This window comes from Hippoglossus hippoglossus, chromosome 8 (assembly GCF_009819705.1).
Source record: "Hippoglossus hippoglossus isolate fHipHip1 chromosome 8, fHipHip1.pri, whole genome shotgun sequence".
Lineage (NCBI taxonomy): Eukaryota > Metazoa > Chordata > Actinopteri > Pleuronectiformes > Pleuronectidae > Hippoglossus > Hippoglossus hippoglossus.
In genome coordinates, this window is record NC_047158.1 from 22,264,325 (window position 1) to 22,282,601 (window position 18,277).

The 18,277-nt window shown below is 45.1% G+C and overlaps 1 protein-coding gene across 1 annotated transcript in view; it reads right to left on the minus strand.

The window, feature by feature from the left end:
* The window catches only part of LOC117766170 (thyroid hormone receptor alpha), a 63,728-nt gene that overhangs the window by 41,945 nt on the left and 3,506 nt on the right, over positions 1-18,277 (minus strand). The window contains exon 2 of the mRNA XM_034592947.1: positions 11,885-11,966. The gene's annotated coding sequence lies outside the window, so the exon portion shown is untranslated. The remainder of the gene's footprint in view (positions 1-11,884; positions 11,967-18,277) is intronic.

Here is an 18,277-nt window from a genome sequence, read left to right on the forward strand (position 1 = left end):
TTAAAACAATCTGCCACAGTTCCCGTCTCCAGAAAGACAAGTGTGTGTCCACGCAGTCTTATATTATATAGATACATTAAAAAGATAATTCCCTAAAATGATAAATCACATTAGAATGTAGCTGGAGCCTCATGTGAAGATATCCATTATAGATGAATTAATATTCCGTCCACGTCCGGCCTGTTAAGTGTGGAGTTTGTCTCGCACTGTGCGGCCTGCGGGGCGCTGAGACGCGCTCGCTGCAACTCAGAAGCCACGTGACCCCAGGATGTATATGCAATATGACACACGCAGGTTGAGTCAATAAAGAGAGGGAAGTTGGTATGAAGGTTAGGACACATGATCAGTGACGGGAGGGTCTGAGCTGATTAACGGTGAGGACAGGAAGACGACCTGCAGGACAGCGTGGACCAAAAACTGTCTGATTATCAGTCCAGCCGGGGGGGGGGGGGGGGGGGGGGGGGGGGCAGCGAGTTCAGCCGCACTCGTTATAATTTCCATTTCACAGTAATGTCATGCAAATGAAGAATCTCTCTGGTACAAAACAGGAGCTTTAATGAAAATTTTACAACTTGATTAATACACACAGATGCCCCCACACGGACCTGATTTAAAATTACAAAATCAAAGAGCAAACAACATGTAAAGGATCCGGCTTCTTTAATTAGAATTCCCCCCCCCAAAAAAAAGTCTGGAAATCTGTGAAAGTATTAAATATGTTGTGATGTTCCAGGAGTGTGTGCTGTTCGCTTTGGGACACGAGTATATGCGGCTTAATTGGAAATCTAATTTTATTTCATCTGTTCTTGGTGTGTGTGTCTGTGTGTGTGCGAGTGTGTGTGTGTTTTTCACACTCCACTGATTCCACAACAGCCGACCCGTCTCTTGTAGTAACATCATCCACCTCTACACGGTGAAATTGAAGCCACTTATGTGGAACTGTCTCTTATAATGGAACAACGCAGCAAATACCACGGACGCTGATAACTGGTGTTAATGTTTTATTCAAAGCTGCAAATAATGAAATGAACCCCTCAGAGCTGAATTGATGGAGCTGCAGCATCAGACAGGATCTTTACTCCTCCGGTTCGTTGTGTCCTGACACAGAATGCTGCTCTTCCCGTTGTCTGACACAACTTCACTCACTGGAGACGAAATGTTTCTCATCAAGCAAATCGGTCGAGGTGAGTTGTGTGTGATGCAATGTCCCCGAAAGCCAATCAGCGTTGAGAACGAAGGTGGAAGTGAAGCGTGTTCAAAATGCACATTAATACATTTCTATAAATTAGCCAGTTTAGCCAATGTGGCTGATTTTTCTCCTGTAGTGAAATAATAATTGAGACATGTTGGACTGTGTGTGCTCGGGACATGAAGGAGTGCGAGAGGCAGAGTTCAAGGCGCCTGTGGTTCTATTATCGGAACAGGTTTAACGTACAGTCGGAGAGCCGGGACAGAAATACCTGCAGGGCTTCGACAAGAAGAAGAAAGTGTGAGAGGAAATCTAATGATTGATCCTCAGGACTCTGAAGTGTAGAAACACAGGGAGACGATGTGACCGGGTGATGATGACCCGTCAGACAAGATCAGAGTCACAGCAGAACTGTTGTCTACGTTAACACCTACAGTTATACAGTTAAAGTTAACTTATTAACTGTGCTTCGTTGATCATTTAATGAGATGTTTCTGTGGCCGGTGTGTGAACATGTTCCAGCTGTAAAGTAAAACTCTGGAGGAGTGTGGACACCAGCTGTATCTATAGCTATTAGATCATAAATAATGTGTTCATATAAAAACGTAGTCATGCAGTCGTATCCTGAGTGCGTTAATATTTATCATCTCTTTGTGCTGGTTTCCTGCAACTTCAATGTTAAATGCATCATCACTTTAACTTTCTAAGGAGATCATTTGTCACCTCTTTATTTGTGTCCGTCTGCAGCGCAGCCGGTGAAGTGTGCTCTGAATAAGCATAAAAAGAGTAGTACTAAAAAAAAGGACAGTTTTCCGAGGCCACTGCTCTGAACTACAAGTTTAAACCTCGTCCATGTGCTGAATGAAGAGATTCTCATTTTCAGCTTTTAGCTCCGGTGTCTGACGAAGAGAAGCGGCTGGAGTGGAATTGAAAGCGTTTATTGCTCAGCCAGCCTTGATGAGAAGGACGCTCCACACGCTGAAGAGGCTCAGCGCCGCTCTGGAGCTCGCTGCTAACAGGCATTCGTCTTCATGAGCTGCGGCTCAACACAAATTGATTCATCTAAAAGAAGTTCCCTCCATTTGGGTCCAAAATAACAAAACACAAAATGGAGATTGATGAATGTTTGCGTGCAGCACAGCGTCACGGACGGATGGAGTGAAAAATGAACAAGAGGGAACATTACCCACAATGCCTTGAATGGCGTTCATAAATAATTAGCTTTTATCTTTCCTTTTTTTCCCGCTACACGATTTTTTCTTTGGATAACTTCCCTCCCTCCTCATCTCTCCCTGTTTCATCTCCCCTCAAGCAGCCCTGTGTTCCTCCTCCATCACGCTTTCACCACCTCCTCTCTGGCACTGTGTGTGTGTGCGTGTGCGTGTGCGTGTGTGTGTGTGTGCGTGTGTGTGTGTGTGTGTGTGTGTGTGTGCGTGTGTGTGTGTGTGTGCGTAGGATGATGTATGGAAGCGAGCGCATGTTGCACAAATGGGGGAGATGTTCTGTCTCCGAGTGCCTGAGAAGCAGAGAAGTACTTTCTCTTCCCGGCAGATTGAGCAGAGTTCACTTCTCACACCTCCACTCGCTGCTCTTCCTCCCCGTCCTCTTCCTCCCCGTCCTCTTCCTCCCCGTCCTCTTCCTCGTGTTCTTCATTCCTTCCGAGCTTCTCGCCTGCTAATCTGTCACCATCCTCATTCTTTGTCCCTCCTGCACCGGCACCACTTCCAATCTGTTCGTGCTGCTGCCTCCCTCCCCTCCCCTCCCCTCCCTCTGTCTTGGTTCAACTGCTGGCAAAGCTTACGCCATCCAAGGTCACCTATACTGCGCTCTCAGTCTGACAAGTGGGCTGATGTGTGTGTGCGATAGAGAATTCCGCACATACAACAGGCCGGTCCTCGTGCACAGCATACACAAATTACCGTGCGCATGTGTGGCTGCCCGTGTGCGTGTGAATAATCCCTTCTGTGTGTGTTGTTGCCCTGATTCCCTTGCATGTGCATTCCTTGATGCATTTTCCTATACGTCGTGACTGCGCCTGTGTCTGCGTGTGATTGGCTGTCCTGGTAATGTACGTGTCTATGCGTCCGCGTGTCCTCGCGTGGCCTGCTTGTGTAACCGTCCCCTGAGGCCATACTTGGTAGGCGGTGCTATAGGAGGCTGTGTGCTGTGCAGTGAGGAACATGCAGGATCTGCTGCACTCACTTACCTCACCACGCAAATATTGACCGTGGTCCGTGACACAGATATCCAGAGTGTGAGGTTATAGAACAGGGACATTATAGGGCCGTGTTTGGTTAGTTTGTCACATGCATATATGAGCACATATACACATTCACAGGTTTTACAGTGAGCAACAGTGAATGTTATCCACGGAAGACACTTTGCAGAGAACATGTGGATACATGTCTTTTACAATATTATATATCATCTATCGTTTAAAATCCTTATTCTAAAAGTAACTAAAGCTGTCAAATAAATGTAGGAAATACAGAAATGACCTCTGATTTGTCCCCGAAGCTGAAATCCTGTAAAACTGACACTGAATGTTCTCTGCATGTCCCAGTGGACTCAGCAGAGATTTAATGGTCAAATATTCATCTCTCAATACACATTGTCTGCGTTTACTTGCGGATCTTCATCTTCCAAATGAGACGTATGAAATGACAGTTTGTTGGAACGCAGAAGAACGCAGAAGATCCACTGAAGTCTCTGCCTTCATCACACAATCTAATCAAATCCAAACAGATGAGTTTCATCTAAAGGGTTCAGATCTCAATGCTGTTATAAAACATCAGATCTGAAATATATATATATATGATTATATATAATACAATATAAGATAAGATGATATTCCAGTCGTCAGATGTGTCATTTAAAGCTTAAACTATCATTTTAAAGAGCTGAACAGTGCGAGCCTCATTACAGATTCATGAATGTTCTCAGCAGTGGTTTCTCTGCTGTCACTCATTCTCTGCGATGCTCCGTTTATCTGGCTGTCAACCAGCTGAACGTGCTCCTTCCTGTTCAGCAGCTGTTGGACACTCAACACCTGCAGGTTTTGAATATGTGGACATACTGAATCCTGAACACGCTTCATGAATATACTTGACGTTCTGTGTTCCGCCTCCCACCCAGATTCCTCCTGACTCTCTGAAAGATTCTTCTCAATAACAGATCAATACAGCGAAGTGTTTCTGTCTCTTCAGGAGACCAATGAGCCACTTAACAAGTATAACAAGTATATACAGACACTTGTTACTCTGTGATCTATTCACAAAGCGTTGAACACACTTCAGCCCGTGGAGCAGACTCTGCAACACATCAGGTGTCGATCACAGCTCGGAACGGCGAGCAACGTTTCCCCAGCAGAACACGATGTCGCTGCTTCGACGAGTCGCCAGAGATTTGTTTCAAATCGAGACACAATCGATGGTCTGAGCCATTTCAAATAGAGGTAGTTAACTGACTCTTTACTGAATAGACCAATCATCATCCAATCATCTCTCAACGTAACCAGGCACAGCAGACCCGTCAGTCTTTGCTTTAGTGGGTGGAGCCTTTAAAGAGTTTGCTGCATGTCTCGCTTTAGGCTTTTAAAAAACGTAAAATACAAAAGCAAACATTTAAAGACTTGATTAAACTGTGTGTTTATCCATCAAACGATAGCGTGAGCAGCTCATTAGTTTAGCACCTATGGCCTGAACCAAGCATCATGTCCAGGAACAGGATCATCTGCTAAATCCACGTGAAGAGTTGATCAGAAGCTCCTGGTTCATCACTACACCCCCTGTGTGGAAGCTGGTCTGAGATCTGTACAGAGGGCATCTGGTTTAGATGGTCGAGCCACAAAAGCATCACAACAGATGCACATATAAAACACACCAGTAGCAACAACGTGCTCGTTGCTGGGAGGCGGAGCACAATTTAAAACGTGTGCTGCAGACACTAGTAAACAACGTCTGAGCAGCAGGACCAAGAGACAGTGAAGACACAACGTGCGCCTGATAAGAACCAATCAGGTGAATGCGTTACAAACTAAACATAGCCCCAGACTCCTGGGGGGGGGGGGGGGGGGGGGGGTAAGTAACACTGTGGTCATGTACAGTCACATTCAGTTACTCACGGTCCAGCGCACAGCAGCCACCAGGCCTTCATCAGGGGATTCAGTTTGATTGTGTGTATTTAGCTGAGGTGTGAGCCCACGAGTCACGGACGTGTGTTTTCATATTGAATGTTAAACGTGTCGTTGCAGTTTCTGTGTGTTCGAGTGGAGCTGGGAAAGAAAGAGATGACCCTGAACTGCTGTGGTAACTGGGCATTGGACCTTGTTGTATTTCATAAGTATTAAGGCCTTATGTTATTTTAATAAATCTTGAAACTTTGTGGAAGTTAAAATGTTTAACGTGACTACAGAAGTACACACGGCAGGTACTTTTACTACAGAGTGTGGGTAAACAAGTCTAAGACACTGTTCGTGAGTCCAGGAGAGCAGAACAGTTTTATATTAACTTTACTGGTCATTTGTTCTCCAGTTAATTTAGAGTGGGTTCACTGGGAAGTGTTTGAAAAATGGGTTTGAAAAATGAACTCTGCTGGTGTTTCTGCGGCAAGACGGCCATCGTTTCATCTGATTGTTTCCTGCAGAACTAAAGAAAGGAACAGACTTCTTCTTGTGAGTGTTTAACACCATGAAGCCCACAGCAGTTCAGTTTTCACAGAAATAACTGCATTGAGATCCACTTAATTGGCTGTGACCCCTCGGTCAGTTCGGGACATCACAACCAGACGAGGCGAGTTTCCCGACATCGTAAGAACAACAACCTTGGAGGACAGGAAGTGGGTCGTCCCACAGATGTCCGAGCGCCAAGGCAGTGCCACCCTTGACCCCAACCTGACGATGAGTTCATCCCCCGGTCAGCTGGAGGTTTGACGTTCAACTCAATCATCGTACAGTAGACGGGGGACAAACAGGCTGCTGGTGCTGGTGGGTTTTGGGGGGACGCTCCGAAGGGGAACAAGGGTTTACTTGTCTCATGGCCCGCCCGTGTTACATGGGCCTCACACCAGATTATCCAAACCTACCCCGCAGAACTTTATCCTTTTGTAAACGAGGCCTGGGACACAGCAGATGACCAAACACCGCTCAGAGAAGCTCGCTGCTGCTTCATTAACGCTTCATGCTTCTGAATATTGTTCTGGAGACGAGCTGCAGTGTTTGTTGTGCTCTCAAAGCGCTCAGCGGCCCAATCACGTCCCGTCAGGACGGAGCGTGACGAGTCGGATGAGCACAAACAACAAATGGAACTCATACACAAACAAACTTGTGTCCACAAAAGATATCGGCACACAGAGATATACACATGTTCCCCCCCCCCCCCCCACTGAACCCCAGGCACATATAAACATGTTTGAATGAATGGGGGGGGTGGGGCAGGAAAGAAGCATGATATCTAACAGTGTTTTGATTTGGTCAGCGATGTAAGTTTTGGACATGGTAGACGCTCTCAGATGGTGCGCACACACACACACACACACACACACACGCACACACACAGTCAGAGTAACACTCCTTGCATTCATACATACAACAAAAGAAGCATTGATATTAACGGCTACACAACACAAACGTCCTCAAGATAAATATGTTCTGCACATTAGGTCTTAGAATCCGACTCTAGAGTTGAATTATCAATGTGTTATTATTCACCTGCATCACAACTAAATATCAATATTACACCTGAGCTGAATATTTAAATGTCAGACTACAGGCAGCATGAGTGCAGCATGTCTCTGAGTGCATGTGTAGTTTTTACTGAGTCGTTCCACCTCGGCCAAGTGTAAAAGACTGGAAACATAATACATTAAACATACAGAGTTGGTGGAAATGCACTGAGCAGACTTTAACTTTCTCCTGAGCAGAAACTCTTTGGTCCAAGACTCGTCCAATTAGCAGCATTTCACGATGTATAATTGGTCTTTTTCTTGAAGGCTCGTGGCCCAGGATTATATAGGTTTTCCTCCACATGACCAATCGTACGACAGCCACATCTAAAGCACGGACACCAAAGCAGCCGTGGAAGCAGCTCTGCCTCTTTGTGTCAGCACTGGATATTCTGATACACAGCTGGAGCCCAACATAAATCACATCCATGTCGGAAACTGTGCATCCAGAAGGAAGATGTCACCCTCGGGCCCGCGGGCTTTTATCACTGGCTCTGATCTTCTATATGAACAAGACTGAAAATAAATCAAACACTTTGTTCACATTATTCTGCCCACAGATCTTTTTACCGCAGCCATGGAAATAGCAGGGATGTGTGTGTTGTATAACGCAGCTTATGTGACTGACTCAACCAAAACCACCCCCGGAAGAAACTTCTATTCAGAGACGCTCACAGAACGCTGATGAACTCTTTGGGATTCCCTGGAAACAACATTACGAGGATAAATCTCTATTTTGTTCCGATTTAAAACCAGACAATGGTACTTAGAGAATAAACGACTGTTTTCTCCCGGTTCAGGTCCATAAACGGTTTGAGCCTCTTACATGATCATGTTCTTCTTGTGTCAGTCACTTCCTGCTTTTGGGTCTGGAGAGGTTTTAATATCCAAACCGTCATGACGACAATTAGGACGTAAGCACGTGGTTGTTTTTAAAGCCTACAGGGTCAAACTGGGTAAATGAGACCATCCTGCCATAGTAAAGACTTCACATGAGACATAAGCAAAACAGATGCTCTATTGTTTTGGGTTTTCCACAACAGAGAAACCATTTAGATTCAACGCAGAGGGTCAACGCATCCGAGACGTTCAGCAGAGAGAGAATTCCTGGTCACTGGACTGAGTCCCACTCGGGAGGTTTCAGGTCCATTTGATCCGTCTTCTCCAGACGTATTAATAATGTTTACTCCTCCTACATGTGCCCACATCACTAAGTGCCCCCCCGAGTCTGTCACTGCGAAAACAGCAGCTGAAGTTACATTGAAATGTCCCTGAAATGAGGAGTCGCTGTCGCACGGGATTGAGACAAAACCCTCTGCAGCAACATCTGCATCATACCAGCATTTTAAAAAACACACGTAAAGCCACTAGCTTCAGTGTACGAGGCGTGAGTGTGTTCTCTGAGACACATCTACAGTAAACTACCTCTTACCTCTGCATATGGATTCAGGATGTGCCTAATGAATGTACAGCCGAGCCGAGCCAGACGGGAGGAGGCAGGCAGAGGAAGGATTGGGCTGGACAGGAAGCGTCTGCATCAGTGGGCCATTAGGGCGCTTGTTGCCAACGACGCGTGCTCGTGGATCAGCGTGGAGGAAGATGTCTTTAAGTCCATCACCAGGCTCAGCCGGCTCCACACTCTGCTGGACGACTGGTGAATTGGCTGCAGAAGCCGTCTGACCGGCAGGATGCGTAACGTGCTGTGTGGATAATTGGACTGAAAGAGGCCGTGGGGGCGAACGCTTTGCCTGGAGATGGACAAACTCTTCACTGTCCAGGTAATTAGCGCGGCCATTAGGGAGCCGGGGTTTATTTTTAACAGCGGTAAATCATATTCCATAACCTTTAACAGCGTTTGTGGCTTAGAGCAAAATATATGCAGATTTTTTTTTTTTTAGTGTCTCATAACTAAAAGTAAAACAAACAGTTTAAATGAAAAGTGGATTCAAACTAAACGGCTCATGACAACACATCGCAGCTGTTATGTAGGTTAATGCATTTTCTGCCTTTGGGTCCGTCGTGTACTTGCGTGTGTTCATGGACGACCAGCGACCAAAATCCTTTATGCAACATTTAAAAGACTCTATATAATTTAGGCCGAGGGGAGAGTTTGCATCCTACAGCACATGTTCAGTGGCTCTGAGAGGGTTGAACGCCCACTGGCCCAGAAAAGCATTTGGATGAGTGACGCGAACTCACCATGAACTGAGGTTACATGGGGTTTTCTTTTTAGATCCCAGAAAAAAACTCAACAACACGAACTTCACCCTCAAGCAAACTGTTTAAGTAAAACTGGAACATGTGATGACACAACTGCTGAGACATAATCACACAATGCAATACAACTTGTGAACCTGCTGAACTTTCACGGTAGTTCACTCAATGTCCTAGAAGCAATCAGCTGATCGAGAAATGGAATCCGGTGTTTACCGTTAATTATCTTAAATTAACACCAACGTATGACTCACGTGAGCATAGAAAATGTGAAAATAAAACATAATAGATCAGGAATCTACTACTATTTTAAATTTAAAAAATGTCCACGAGTTATCAAAACCTTTATTTAAATATCTGCAGATGTGTGAATTATCACATCAACCTTCAAGGCTTCATTTACTTCCACTTGCTGCAGGAAAGCTCAACCAGTTTGATTTTATTTAATCTCTTTTACTTTGGGTATTTTAACGCGCATCATTGAAAGTTATGCACTTTACTGAAATGGCCTAAATAAATAAAACCCTGGTTCTTAAACTTTGGCCCAATCCCGTCCTCCCGATAGAACCAACACGCCATGTGGTGCGGCTGCAGCGTCTCAGCTCAGACGTTGCATGTGAGGAAATTAGGACGATGTGAACACGGCCTTGAAGCGAGTCCTGAACATGTGCTGCGTATGTGCATCGGGGGGGACTCACGAGTGTGAGGATAATTTGGGCTGCGTGAGACATAAAGTTATTTCAAATCCAATCACGTCTTCCCTCGCGTCACAATACGTCGTGTCGTGTTGCATCACGTCAGGGCATCAACAGCACCGATCTCAGAGTCCCACGGCTGCACTGATCCCTCTGCCTTCTCCACATTCACTCAGCGGGGGGGTAATAACGCCCTACAAGCATTATCTATTGTCCGTGCATTTCTCTAACAGCGGGGGGGGGGGGGGGGGGGGGGGGGGGGGGTAGTACTTTACAGTCAACACACACGCACACACTTCTACTGCACTGCTAATTTAAGACCTGGGGAACGGTAAGAGTCCCTTTACTGCAGGGATCGAATTAATTATTTTACTAGATTATACATCACAGGTGTCAAGAGGGACAGTAAACAACAGTTGTGAACTCTGCACATGATAATTATTGATATTTATTGATTAAATCTTTATCGTGATATAACTTTTGGCCGTATCTTCCAGACAGTTCTGGGTTTCTGTCGATAACGGTGCTAAAGCGATACTTTTACCACGATGCTCGATCCTAAACTCCGATGCCAAACGACGATAAGAACAAGGATAACTTTTTATTGTTAATATTTACATAATAACTGTTAAGTTTAAACTATACTTATCTTAAATATACAAATATAAGTAAGTGCACACATCCCAGGGTCAGGATCCTTTCTCCAGATACAGTCTACGACTTGAGTTTGAGGAAGCTACTTGCTAAATGTAGACTAAGTTCAGTGTAACGTTAACTAGACTCGTGAGGTTCATGTTCATGTTCATGTTCATGTTAAACTGGGAAACTATTTCCGTACAGATCTCAGGAACCAAGTCTGTGTTGTGATTGGGTGAAGTAAGGACCAGCTGAGTGTGACCTCAGAACCCAGACCTCCCCCAGCACCTACATGTTGTATTAGACCCCGATCAGGTCTCTGTCTGCGTCTTGGATGCTAACATGTTGTAGTTGTGTCGGGACAAGCTGCTGCTCACGTCTCACAGAACTGCTGTGATGTACTTCGAGTTGGGGTCGCAGTGACGCGACACTTTGTGCTTTAAAGGGGTCATTGTTGACAAATCCAGCTTCACAGGTCAATGAAGGATTTGTTGTGTGTTTCACATGAATAACACAAATACACTCAGTTACATAAGAAGTAATGCAAAGTATTTATGCTTGAGCCTATTTACGCACATTCTTAATATAAATCTTTTTGGGGTTTTGTTTCCCTCTAACTCCTCAGCTTGACACAAATCAGTATTCACCACAGTCGTGTTGTTACACCGACAAGAGCATGTTGGTTTGAGCAACTTACTTATGCTCCGATACACAGTGTACGAATTCTTGTTGGAAAAAGACAGATGTGTCAAAACATGGGAAAGGGGCTAATAAGCTCATGTCAATGCACGTCTGCCTTTTCTAATTAAAGACGAGGAGGCCTTTCTGTGGCAGAGAGCCTGAAGCTGCTCGTCTGTGGAGACTCTTCTCTCACCTTGTTGTTGTGCGGCGGCGGCGCCGGCGCCCTGCAGGCTCCATACAATCATCTCACTCACTAATAAAATGCTGATTTCACTTCCACTCTCTGCCTGAAATAAACAGTCTCACAGCGACTGGGTCACAGATGTGCAGGAGGGAAATAACATCAGCTGCATCATATGACACTGCTGGGATTTTCAATTAGTGTGTGTTAGTGTGCGTTTCTCTATTCAACCTTTGCTTCTTCTTTCTCTGACACAACTTGTGATTCACTGTACATTTCACCTCTGCAGATTTCCAATTAGCATAATTTAGCATGGTTCCAGCACTTATTCATAATTATGTAAATTACCGTCGTTTCAAAACAATTTTACACCCCAATAAGATTCACGAAGCCGCGGGAGAAGCTGTGCTGCGTGAATACCAGGAGCTGTGATTGAAAACCATCTGTGCGTTAACTCCACTTCCACCGGAGCGCCAGCCGCTTCGGGGGAGTTTGTTTGGGGCAGAAAGCGGTGAGACCACCGGGTTCGTTCGAGCTCGACACTGGATGAGGAAGAGGAGAACCAACCTGCTGCTATGACGACAGAGTCCGGCCTCCTTCACCGACACAACCATCGGATGGCCGCGCGTCTTCAATGGAACAAGGAACTCTGAAATGAAACGGAAGAAAACATCTGGGGTGAAAATATGACATTTGACACTTTTCATCAATGAATATATTTGATCATGTTTTATAGGACGTCATCATTTGCAACACGTGACTGATGAAATGCTTTAAATTCGCGTCTCTATCGGCTTCAGACGCTGAGAAATTAAAAGAATTTGTAAACGTTAGAAATTCTGTCAGCGCCTCAGAAAACTCAGGTTTCACGTGATTCATTTCAAACGAATATCATGGTTGTCACAGACGTTAGCTTTAGCAGACGCTAGCTTTAGCAGACGCTAGCTTTAGCAGACTGTTTCAGACGATGCAGACGAGAAATATACAACTTTTCTCTAATGTATATGGAAATAAATCAAATCCAATCAAACTGTTCCCTCAGCGCTCGGAGGCAGGATTTCATTAAAACAGCATCAGGTTCAGAGGTCAGACTCACTGAAGTCTAAATGGCACCGAGCCTGTTGGCTGCTTATGGATTCTGCCTCATTACCAGTTTGACAACCACCAGGGGAAACCAGCACTTCCAGTTTGAAATCACTTCCAGCGATTCCCCCCCCCGAAAGAAACGGAATGAGGAAAAGGTTTTACAATTTCGTGAATGGTTTTGTTGTTGTTTGCAGCCGTGTTGGTTTCTTCCTGTTCTCTAACATCGAGCCCAATGAAACACTGACTGTTAAATAATGTGAAGCTGCACAACATACAGGACAGAGTGTGTGTGTGTGTGTGTGTGTGTGTGTGTCCTTGATATACTTGATAAGCTGATTTAGTGATTTAGTTTAAATGAAAAGGGGGGGGGGGGGTCTGAATGTTCAGACTGTTTATAAGTGGGTCAACTTGAGCCTCAAGTCAAATCACATGGCTCCGATATCAGGTAGAATTTCAGTCTTCCAGTGGAATAGCGGCTGCCAGTCTGGACCCAGTTAATCCACCAGCCGGTGAACTGGTGGCTGTGAATGACGCCGCTGGCAAATCCTTCAACCAGGACTAAACAAACGTGGTGTTGACCCGAGTCCGACCTTCACTATCTGACTGTGTGTTGTTTCCACTTGATAGAGTCTGGACTAACTACTGCCCCCCCCCCCCCCAAGCACGGGTTACTAATTTATAATCAAGCAGAAAACACACTTCTCTGACCTCAGACAATTAAGTCTATTCTATTCTTTACACATTAAAATATACTGTGTGACGTCAGAAACTGTGAAATGATTGAAATTAGAAAGATAAGAAATCCTCCTTTAATTCACTCATCAGGCACAGACTCCATTTGCTAGTCAGTTATCTCGTTATGTCCATTTTGCATCACTGTGAATTTAATGTTTGAGGGTTTGGGGCTTTTTATGGAATTATATTATATACAAGTCATGATATGTTAAGACATCTCCAGCACTAAGACGTCTGCTGCGGTAAGAAGAGCCCGACTGATTTATCGATTAGCCGAGAGAAATCACAGACATAAAAGGTGTCACCATTTTGTTTTGCATATAGGCGTCGATATGAACTTTGCATATGAATTTAATCCATAAAACTGGATTGATTTGGACGCAGTGGATTTGAATGTGAATTCGAATTCTTTTCCAAACTGTGACGCTAAAGGCCTCAGACTTTATGTCCCATTGCCCTCCATGTGCTCCCTGCTGAATAAACCCTATCGTCCATTGGCAGAGGACGAGCTGACCATGTAATGTTCAGGGGTTATCTGATCAGGAAAAATAAAGAAAAACAATAAGAGCGATGCTAATGTGCAGCTGATGAAATTCATTAGATGGAGCTCAGTGCAGGTCCTCTCTGTTGGAGGCTTCCAGGAGGGGGGGGGGGGCTCAACAACTGCTTCCAGCTCTGTGGACCCACGTCTGGAACATGACCTTTACTGCGCCTCCCTTTATTCCAGCCTCCTTCTGTCTTTCGTGATCTTGATTCCCTCGGCAGCGTCCCGTCCCTCTCCCCCCTATCTCCCCCATCTCGCTCGGATGTTGAGAACAGCAAGATGCCAGAAAAATATTCTTTTAAAAGTCACCGCGTGAGCTTTACTGTACGAGATTGACGAAGCCCCCCCGAGGGGAGCAGCAAAGGGCTCGACCTCTCTGCGGCAGTTCATCCTGAGCAGGGAGTCCGTCCTTTTAATGTAATCCCTGGACCACTTCCTGTTGTGGCCACTCCTGACGCCTTGGTTCCTTTCTCCGTAGGACAGAGTACATGTGTGTGTGTGTGTGCTGCACAGAGTACATGTGTGTGTGTGCTGCACGGTGCACAGAGTACATGTGTGTGTGTGCTGCACGGTGCACAGAGTACATGTGTGTGTGCTGCACGGTGCACAGAGTACATGTGTGTGTGTGTGCTGCACGGTGCACAGAGTACATGTGTGTGTGCTGCACGGTGCACAGAGTACATGTGTGTGTGTGCTGCACGGTGCACAGAGTACATGTGTGTGTGTGTGTGCTGCACGGTGCACAGAGTACATGTGTGTGTGCTGCACAGAGTACATGTGTGTGAGAGAGAATCCTCCCTGGAGGGTGGGAGATTGTTATAAAGTCTTTCTCTCATCTCACTGAAGCAGCTTTTTTTTTTTTGTCTTTCCTCTTATCCGCTCAAACAATGCGAGGCTCCTGAGGGATGCTCCTGGAAGTTAGAAAGACTTCACAGCACCAGAGCCGGGGATGGAGGGAGGAGCAGAGCGTAGCATCACTGCACTGTATGAGCATGAACACGATCCAGCTATCACAAGCAAATCAAATCAATACAGTAACAAGTTATTAATAAATCAAACAATAACACTGGATTTTCTTCTGAGCAGGATTCATTGCACGTTAGTGACCAACTCAAAGAGGTAATGGTGCCGTTAAGCGACGAGACGTCCAATGCTTCAGTTCCACGCTTCAACTCGACTGAACAGCCAATGGGGCATTAGAACTTTCTCGTCGTGCCCAACTTCAGCTCTGTTGCTAGGCAACGGCAATAAGGGCAGGACGAGTTGATGACCCCCGTTCATGGAAATGGACCGTCTCATTTCGGTCAAGTCCGTCAAGTCTCATCGACCACGAGCTCAGATAAACCCAGTGAACGCTGCCCCCCCCCAGCACCAAACAGCTGGGGAACATAGTCGAGCATTTAGCAGCTACAGAAGCAGGTATTTCCCTACAGAGCTAAAATAGATTGAATATTAGATTTGCCAGACACATGATTCCAAATGAATTAAACTGGTGGACAGTGGGCGCCATTATACTGTCGAGAGCCTCCAGATTCATTTAAACACATCCTGTATTAATATGGTTATATCTTTTTATTACAATATTAAACTACACTTTACTCAAACTACAAAGATTATCCTTACGTGGTTTTTATTGGTTTATTTAGAAAAAGCAGCATCGTGAGGCTCGGTACATTAAAATCTCTCTTGATTTGATGAATTGATGAATACTGTGGTGCGGCTGATGAAGTGCTCGTGGCGGTCAGGGCGAGAAGGTTAAAAGAGATAGAAACCGAACTCGCCAAAACAACAAACCTGCCGACAGGAAACCAAGCAGCAGAGCAACTGTCATCACTCACACAGACCTACAGGCGAAGCTGTGACGAGAGGGCAGGGGAACTTTATGGATGTTTTAATAGCACACTGAAGAGGAGAGAGACAAAGAGCGCAGCACAGAGATCTACAGTGAAAGAACAGCGTAAAACACCTTAGAGACCTTGTGTGTTATTTCGGGTGAGTGAAAGTCATCATTATGAAACGAATTGGAATCAATAAAACTACAAATCATGTGTAAAACATCGGAATCATTCACAGCTTCACAGACTGGACCGAGCTCGGACGTCGTGTCAAGCCTCTGGGGCAGGAGAACCATCCTGCTCCCTTCTCAAGGAGACTGTTCCACTTTGTCCTGTTTACTGGAGGAATGTGAGCTAAGCACTTATTGTTTTTCTGTGGCTACACTGGAATCCCTCCATATGTTCGGTTTATCCATAAACAAAATGCATTTGCACTAAAGAAGTAAAGAAACATACATAAATTCGTTCCTACGCGCGACTCCAACTCTTAACCATCCTGTTTTTAGTACATCTTCCTCTAAATCACACATGAGACACAACGTGTTATGATACTGAGACTGAAAAGCAATTACAGCAGCATGTCACGGCCCTAAAAGTACATGTCAGGAGATTTGGTGAGTCTCAACCCTGATTTAAGACATTTATAAGTTATTTCCTGCCAGATGGAAGGAGAACTGTCCTCGATGGACTGATACATGTTTCATTCTCTGCGTGGGAGACGCATGTGTTGGACAATAACTGAATAGAGGCTGCATTAAACACAGGAAAGGAACAGGACATTCCAAAGAAGCTGGTATCAAGCAGGAACCCTGAGGCTCTTCTGTAATACCCTGTGTATGTGTGTGTGAGAACATTTAAGAGCTATGTTTTATATTGCTGCATGATTGATGTTGTAGTCAGTCGGGCGTTGTGTACACGGCGTTCATCCACCAGGTGGGGACGGCTCTCGCTCTAACAGCCGTGGCTCTTCGGTGTCTTGGTTTCTTAACAGTTTACAACAGACTAGGTCAATGTCTTCAAATGTCTTCTTTTGTCCGAACAAAAGTCCAAAATCCAAAGATATATATCATTTTGTTAGTGTGACAAGACGCAGATAAGCCGGTACAGCGGTGTCACAAGAGCAAAACATTAACAAGGAGAATCTATTTAAAACTACGCATTATGGTTTATACCTGTTTGATCAGTTGGGAAAGTTAGAGGCAGAACAATGAATCATCCAGGTTGTCATATGTCCTGATGTTGGTTTATTCAAAATGCAATGAAGAAATCCGTGTTTCCCATTTATTACCTCATTAATTAGACTGAGGCGACCGACAGTGTATTGGACCTGTCTGTTTTTACTGTGCAACTGTTAATCGATCTATCTACTTGTTGGTTAATGGTTAAACATGAACATTCCTACTGACATGTTATACTGTTATGATAAAATACTCCTGTATCAGTATGTACAGAGTAAATCTACTGTACATCCTCTGAGTCACTGGCTGCACGTCCTCCCGCCCACAGGTGTTTAAAGAGGACAGAGTGTTTCTTAAAGCCTGAGAAGCAGCTAGATGAGTTACACCTGAAGTACAGAGAGAACAAAGCCACTGGACACAATGAGAGTGATGAAGACGTATTGTCTCTCATGCTGAGACAGACGAGGAGGAGACAGATGGACGGACAGATGGACGGACAGAGAACCATTTACCTGCATCGAGTGTGGGAGGCGCAGGGAGAACAAACTCCCTCCGACAGAGGAGCTGTGTGTGTTTAACCACTTCACCCTTCTGCCGGCGGCGTCTCAGTCTAATGCATATAATCCTAACTTAATTACAGAGATCTAATTTAAAGTGCTAAACTTTAAATGCTATTTACGGCTTCCTTTACATTCGGAGAGCCATTTAGATTTTGTTTGACATTATGTATTTTCTGCTGCAGCTGGATGTGAGTCTTCTGGTAATTGGATGAGCATCGACAACACGGACAAACCAGAGCAGGTTTACCGAGTTCGCCGTTTAATCAGCACGCACGTTTTCAATTTGGCGGAGAACTTCACCGACAGTGATGTGGGCAGATTGGTGCAGCCGCTAATTAACGCCTCTTTTTTAATTTCAGAGGCAGCTTGTGCAAATTTGGAAACTGACAAAAAGGCAAATTCCCTGAAATGAGCATTTCAGTGCAATCGTGCACGTTTCCTCCAGCACAGAAAGAAGAAGAGTGTGTGGGAGGGAAATGAATAAAACTCAAGGTTTCAACAGAAAAATCCACTGAAAGACCGAGTGTAAACCTTTTCACAGCAGATATTTAGTAGTAGAGACACATGTGACTGAACACATCATGGTGGGATGTCCTGTGAGGACCTCTGATGGCTCCAGGACGTCGTCCCCCTGATCCACCGAGCCACCACGGACAATGTAAAGGCCCGAAACCAGCAGAACTAAATGGTATGCAGCCATCTTTACCATTATAAATCACACTGCGCTCACATGGCAAAATGTTCGCTATGTGAAAAGGTCAGTTTAAAGCCCCCCCCCCCCCCACTCACGGGAAATCCCAACATATGATTTCACTTACTGTGGTGGATTGGACCACCACAGCAGTACAGGACCGTGTACTTCATACTCACACCTGAAGAAGTCAACATGCAGTGAACTGTGAGTACCCGCATGTTGTCCTCATAACAGACACAAGGTTGTGTGTAAAGAAATGGACGCTCCTCGCCCTCAACGGTCGCCATCTTGGCTACGTAGCGGTGGGGGGGGGGACCGGCAACATGTT